We start from the raw sequence: 6,162 nt of genomic DNA, 5'->3' as shown, positions 1-6,162 counted from the left end.
GTTACAAGAGTTGATCTACCTCGAGATCGATTCGGATAACCCTAGATAGCTAGCATAATAATGTTGTGTTTTTGCCTCCGATCTAACCTTCTGGTTTATATAGACACCGGAGGGGCTTAGGATTGTACAAAGTTGGTTTTATAGAAAGGAATAAAATATCCGGACACCTATACTTGCCATCCACGCATGTGAGAGTCCCCACCGGACACGAGAGACAATCTTCTATATTGTATCTTGACGGCCCATCAGTCTGGCCCAAATCAATAGACCGGATGCTTGAGGACACCCTAGTCCAGGACTCCCACAATAGCCCCTGAACCTATCTTCAACGATGATATATTCGGCGCTCAGATTGTCTTCAGCATTGCAAGGCGGGTTCCTTAAAGAATACACATCAACTTTCCTTTGTAAAAGAATTGTATCCGGCTTTTTGCAATAAACACAACCCTTAGCCATGAAGGCATGATATATATAAAGAATAAGAATAGTGTCTTTTACTGACAACTGTTTCAACGAAGCGTCAGACTTGGCCCTTCGTCAGTTTGAACCGTTTTCACCCGCTTTCCGTGTTTAGAGGCCATGCCTAATTGGCACGTCCTGTCAAAACAGAGATTGTGCCCACTTAATATGGGATTGCATATCAATGATATTTGGGTAATCCAACTGTTTGCCGCGCACGCCTTCATCGGGAATAGGCGAGATTCAAGGCACGAGTGGGTGCGGTTGGTATTTGTACTGCCTATAAGAGGGCAAGGGACCCCCTTTCCTCCCCATGCCTTCACATCTCCTCAGCCTTCCAATCTCCCAAGCTCTCTACGCCCGCAAAGTCTCCGTATTTCTCCCCACCATGACCACCTACTCCGACCATGGGCGGAGCTGGCTCCAAAGGCAAGTGGGAGTCCTCCTCCGTGACGGAGGAGAACATAGCAGATCTCCGGAGTGCGGGGTACCTCGCTGCCGATATCAAGCACCAGCTTCCCTCTGATAGTCAAGTCCTTCCCACTCCGGAGCCCGGCGAATGGGTCGTCTTCCTTCCCCATTTCCTTAGAGGGCTAGGTTTTTCACTCCACCCGTTTGTCCGCGGACTTATGTACTACTACGGGCTAGATTTCCAAGATCTAGCCCCGAACTCATTCCTCCACATATAGGCGTTCATAGTCATGTGTGAGGCTCTCCTCCGCGTCCACCCACACTTCAGCTTATGGCTCAAGGTCTTCAACGTGAAGCCGAAGGTGGTCGACAGGCAACACGCGGACTACGGCAGAGCAATGATTAGCAAGCTGCCGAACACCACTTGGCCAAAAGGGGCCTTTGCGAAGACCGTGAAAATCTGGCAACATGAGTGGTTCTACATCACCGAGCCGCGCCGCCCTAACTGGGCGGCCATTTCGGAGTTCAGATCCGGACCCCCCATGAGGCTCACCTCCTGGAACGAGAAGGGCCTCGACTGGGGTCCCAGACGGAGGTGCTAGCGCTGCAGACGCACATCACCAACATGCTGGGAAAGAACGTTGGTCTAACCAACGTGGTTTAGATCATGCTTTTTCGCCGCATTCTCCCATGCCAGCGCCGGGCTTCCCTCATGTGGGAATTCAAGCCGGAGGATCCACAGACGCTACAACACTTCCTCGGCGCTACACACGAGGGAATGTGGAAGCTGCTTTTTAAGGTGCAGAAGAGCAGCTGGCCCATGGAGACTGAAGACATCGGCATCAACGTCGCGTATCCGGCCTCTCAAGTAAGTATTCGATATCTCCGAAGACATGTCTAGTTTTATTCGATATCTCCGAAAGTAAGTATTAGAATCTCACTCGTTCGATTATCTTTTTAATCTGACTTTGTCATGCTCAACCTCCTTTATACTTTTTAGCCCTCCGCGCGAGATCCTGATCCCTTCTTCTTCCACGGGGAACTCTTTAGCCCCTGGGGAGGCGAAGAGTGATGGCCCATCTCACACCCTCTCTTCTCCCCCCCCCCCGCCATGGAGGACACCAAGGTGTCATACCAAAGGCCATCTCCTGGCCTGGGAGGGGCGGACGAGACAGTCCAAAAGGCGCCCGAGGACAACACCTCGGGCGTTGTAAAGCGGGGCACGACGATCCCCACAACCATCGAGGGTGGAGGACCTCAGCAATCCGGGCCCTTGCTGAAAACCATCCCGGAGACCAGTACGGCGCCGGGTTCGGATCAACATCCCCCTTCGAAGGAGGGCGGAGGAGCAAGAGCTCCGTCGGCGGCCTCGGTCAATCCGGAGGCCGCTGACAATATGCGGGAGTAACTGGAATGTGCCTCCATTGTAGAGGAACACCTGTAACGCCCCGGATACAACTTTCCATATTCGTAACTCAAACTCTTGCCTTTTCCGGAGATGCGATATGTTATTTCCCTCCATAGTTGGGTTTTTGTTTTTGTTTTGCATTTTGTTCATGTCTTGCATTTCATCATGGCATCATGCGCTTTGCATCGGCATTGTTTTCTTAAAACCCGTATCCGCTCGTAGTTGCCGCTTCTTCCGTGTCTCGGTTGACCTTCTCTCAGATCAACCGGACCGCTCTCTCTCTTTCTTTTCTGAGCTCATCAAACCCCTTGCCTTCGTTGACCGTTCCGTGACCACCTAACCTCTATTGCCAGCTCGCAGCCCCCTCGCGTGCGCGCCCGAAACCTGCCCGGACCTGACCCGCTCAGTCATCACTGTTGGATCCGAATCATCCCCAAACATCCCGAAAATATCTTCGTTTTATTTATCAGACTCCCTAGCCTATTTATCTTGACCGTCCGATTACGATCGAAGCGTCCAATCTAGCCCTTGTTTTGGACCTCCTAGTATATATAGACCCCTAACCCTAAATTTTAGGATCAATGTCCCATCACTCCCATCCCCGCCGCCACCCTCTCGGGATCCATCCCGCCACCCACCTGGTCTTGTCCTTGTTTTCAACCACCAGCCAACCAGATCTGATCCAGGCCACTCTTCCATCCCGACCGAGGGTGCCTTCCGCAGCTCCCTGCCTCCCGCTCCCTCCTCGATCCAGATCGAGAGGAGATCGACCCCAAGCCGCCGCCCAAGCACCTCCTCCTCGCCGGTGCTTCCACGCCCGCAGCCTCGCTGCCGGCGAGCCTCCTATCCCGACCGCGCAGGCCTCCTCGTTCCTCTCCCGAGCAGGAGCTCGCCTGAGGCTCCTGCAGCCACCTCCATCCCGTGCAGGAGCTCGCTCCCGAGCTCATCTGCGTTCACACCCGAACCCCTCACCCGTCCTCGCGACTAGCTGCGTCACCGGCGACCTCCTCCAGCAGGCCCGTACCACCCCTCTCTTCCCTGCCTCCCTTTCCATCTTCCTGTTCTTCTCTCTCTCACCTCCCCTTCTCTGTCCCGTTGCAGGTTCGCCATGGACACCCAGCTGGAGCTGCACGCCCCGCCTTCTCCGCCTGGAGCGTCGTCTCCTGCACCCGCGCCCCAGATCCGCCGGATCCCACCGTCCTAGTCCCGTTCCGATCGGTCCCCGCCGAGACCGCCTCGCCGGAGCTCCTGCCGCGTCGCGCCGCGTGCGTTGACCTGCGTCCCTGCTTCTCCCGCTGCTGCCTGCTTCATCCACAGACGCACGCAGCCACATCGACCCAGCGCGTCATTGACCGCTTCGTCAACTCGGCCTCCCGTGCTAGATCGCGAGGCCCAGCGCGCTTCCTCACCCCGACGGCCTCCTCCCTACCGAACCGGGCATAGCCCATGGGTGAGCTGCCCCCCAGTGCCTGCTCCTGTTGGCCCGTTTGCTCAGATTCGTCCCGATACATTTTTTTCCAGTGTCTGCGAATTTGTGTATTATCCAGAGACTGCAGTTTTGCAGAAAAACCCTCCATGTTCATGCATTAATAATTCACTAACCATGCATCAGAATTAAATAAACTATATATGTAAGATGCTCAGTTTTTCATGTACTTTCATAATATGCAGCTTTCATCCTTGTTAAATTGTTTGAAAATTGTTGTTTCCATTAATTTGCATAATTGCCATGCTAAAATGGTTTAATTCATAACTTAATAACCGTAGCTCCAATTTTAATAAACTTTATATGTAAATAGGGTGGAAAAATGCATAGTTTAATATGGTCCACTTTATTTTGCTGTTTAACAATTTTAAAATATGGTTTAGGAGGAACAGTACCAAATTCAAGATATGCACATGGGGATTTTCCGGAATTGTTGTTTGTTGTTTCCGGCCTCATTTAAATTGCCTAGATTGGTAGTTTTACTATGCTTCACCTCTTGCCATGTTTAACAACATTTAATATTGTTTGGTAGCTTAAACGAGATTAAACTAAATATGTCCATGTGGTGTTTTGTCAATATGCAACTCGTTGCATATTGAGCTCCACTTAACTTGTAGTATTGTTTGTTGCACTTTGCCATGCCATGCCTTATTAAACCGGTCATGCATCATACTTGATTGTGCATCATGCCATGTTTATGTGATGGTTGTTTACCATGTTGTTTGCTTCTTTCCGGTTTGCTTCTCTCGTTAGCTTCGGTTTCGTTCCGGAGTTGTGAGGATCCGTTCGACTACTTCCGCTTGTCTTCTTCGTGGACTCGTTCTTCTTCCTAGCAGGATTTCAGGCAAGATGACCGCTACCCTGGATCTCACTACTATCATTGCTATGCTAGTTGCTTCGTTCTATCGCTATGCTACGCTACCTATCACCTGTTTATCAAGCCATCCCAAATTGCCATGAACCTCTAACCTTTGACACCCTTCCTAGCAAACCGTTGCTTGGCTATGTTACCGCTTTTGCTCAGCCCCTCTTATAGCGTTGTTAGTTGCAGGTGAAGTTGAAGATTGCTCCATGGTGGACAGATTTATGTTGGGATATCACAATATCTCTTATATTATTAATGCATCTATATACTTGGTAAAGGGTGGAAGGCTCGGCCTTATGCCTGGTGTTTTGTTCCACTCTTGCCGCCCTAGTTTCCGTCATACCGGTGTTATGTTCCCGGATTTTGCGTTCCTTACGCGGTTGGGTGATTTATGGGACCCCCTTGATAGTTCGCTTTGAATAAAACTCCTCCAGCAAGGCCCAACCTTGGTTTTACCATTTGCCTCACCACCACCTATACCCTTCCCTTGGGTCGGCCAACCCGAGGGTCATCTTTATTTTAGCCCCCCCGGGCCAATGCTTGTCTAAGTGTTGGTCCGAACTAGAGCCCTTTGCAGCGCCCCCTCAGGGAAACTTGAGGTCTGGTTTTAGTTGTACGGATTGCTCCTCCGGTGTTGCCCTGAGAACGAGATATGTGCAGCTCCTATCGGGATTGTCGGCGCATCGGGCGGTCTTGCTGGACTTGTTTTACCATTGTCGAAATGTCTTGTAAACCGGGATTCCGAGTCTGATCGGGTCTTCCTTGGAGAAGGTATATCCTTCGTTGATCGTGAGAGCTTATCATGGGCTAAGTTGGGACACCCCTGCAGGGTATTATCTTTCGAAAGCCATGCCTGTGGTTATGGGCAGATGGGAATTTGTTATTGTCCAGTTGTAGATAACTTGACACCAGATCCGAATTAAAATGCATCAACCGCGTGTGTAGCCATGATGGTCTCTTTTCGGCGGAGTCCGGGAAGTGACCACGGTTTTTGGGTTATGTTTGACGTAAGTAGGAGTTCAGGATCACCTCTTGGTCATTACTAGTTGACGACCGTTCCTTTGCTTCTCTTCTCGCTCTTATTTGCGTATGTTAGCCACCATACTTGCTTAGTCGCTGCTGCAACCTCACCACTTTATCCCTTCCTTTCCCATTAAGCTTTGCTAGTCTTGATACCCATGTTAATGGGATTGTTGAGTCCTCGTGGGTCACAGTTTACTACAACAACAGTTACAGGTACAGGTTATGTGATGATCATGACGCGAGAGCGATGTTTGATTGTTTTGGAGTTCCTCTTCTGCTTCCTCTTTGATCAGGGGATAGGTTCCAGGTCGGCAGCCTGGGCTAGCAGGGTGGATGTCTTTTGAGCTTCTGTTTGTGATTCATCCGTAGTCGGATGTTGATCTTATGTAAGATGATGTTGTATTCGTGTGGCATTGTATGCCTTATGTATGTATCCCCATCTATTATGTAATGTTGATGTAATGATATCCACCTTGCAAAAGCGTTTCAATATGCGGTTCTATCCTTGGT

This window comes from Triticum dicoccoides, chromosome 5B (assembly GCF_002162155.2).
Source record: "Triticum dicoccoides isolate Atlit2015 ecotype Zavitan chromosome 5B, WEW_v2.0, whole genome shotgun sequence".
NCBI lineage: Eukaryota > Viridiplantae > Streptophyta > Magnoliopsida > Poales > Poaceae > Triticum > Triticum dicoccoides.
The sequence above is the reverse complement of the archived record's forward strand: the minus strand, read 5'-3'. Positions refer to the sequence as shown.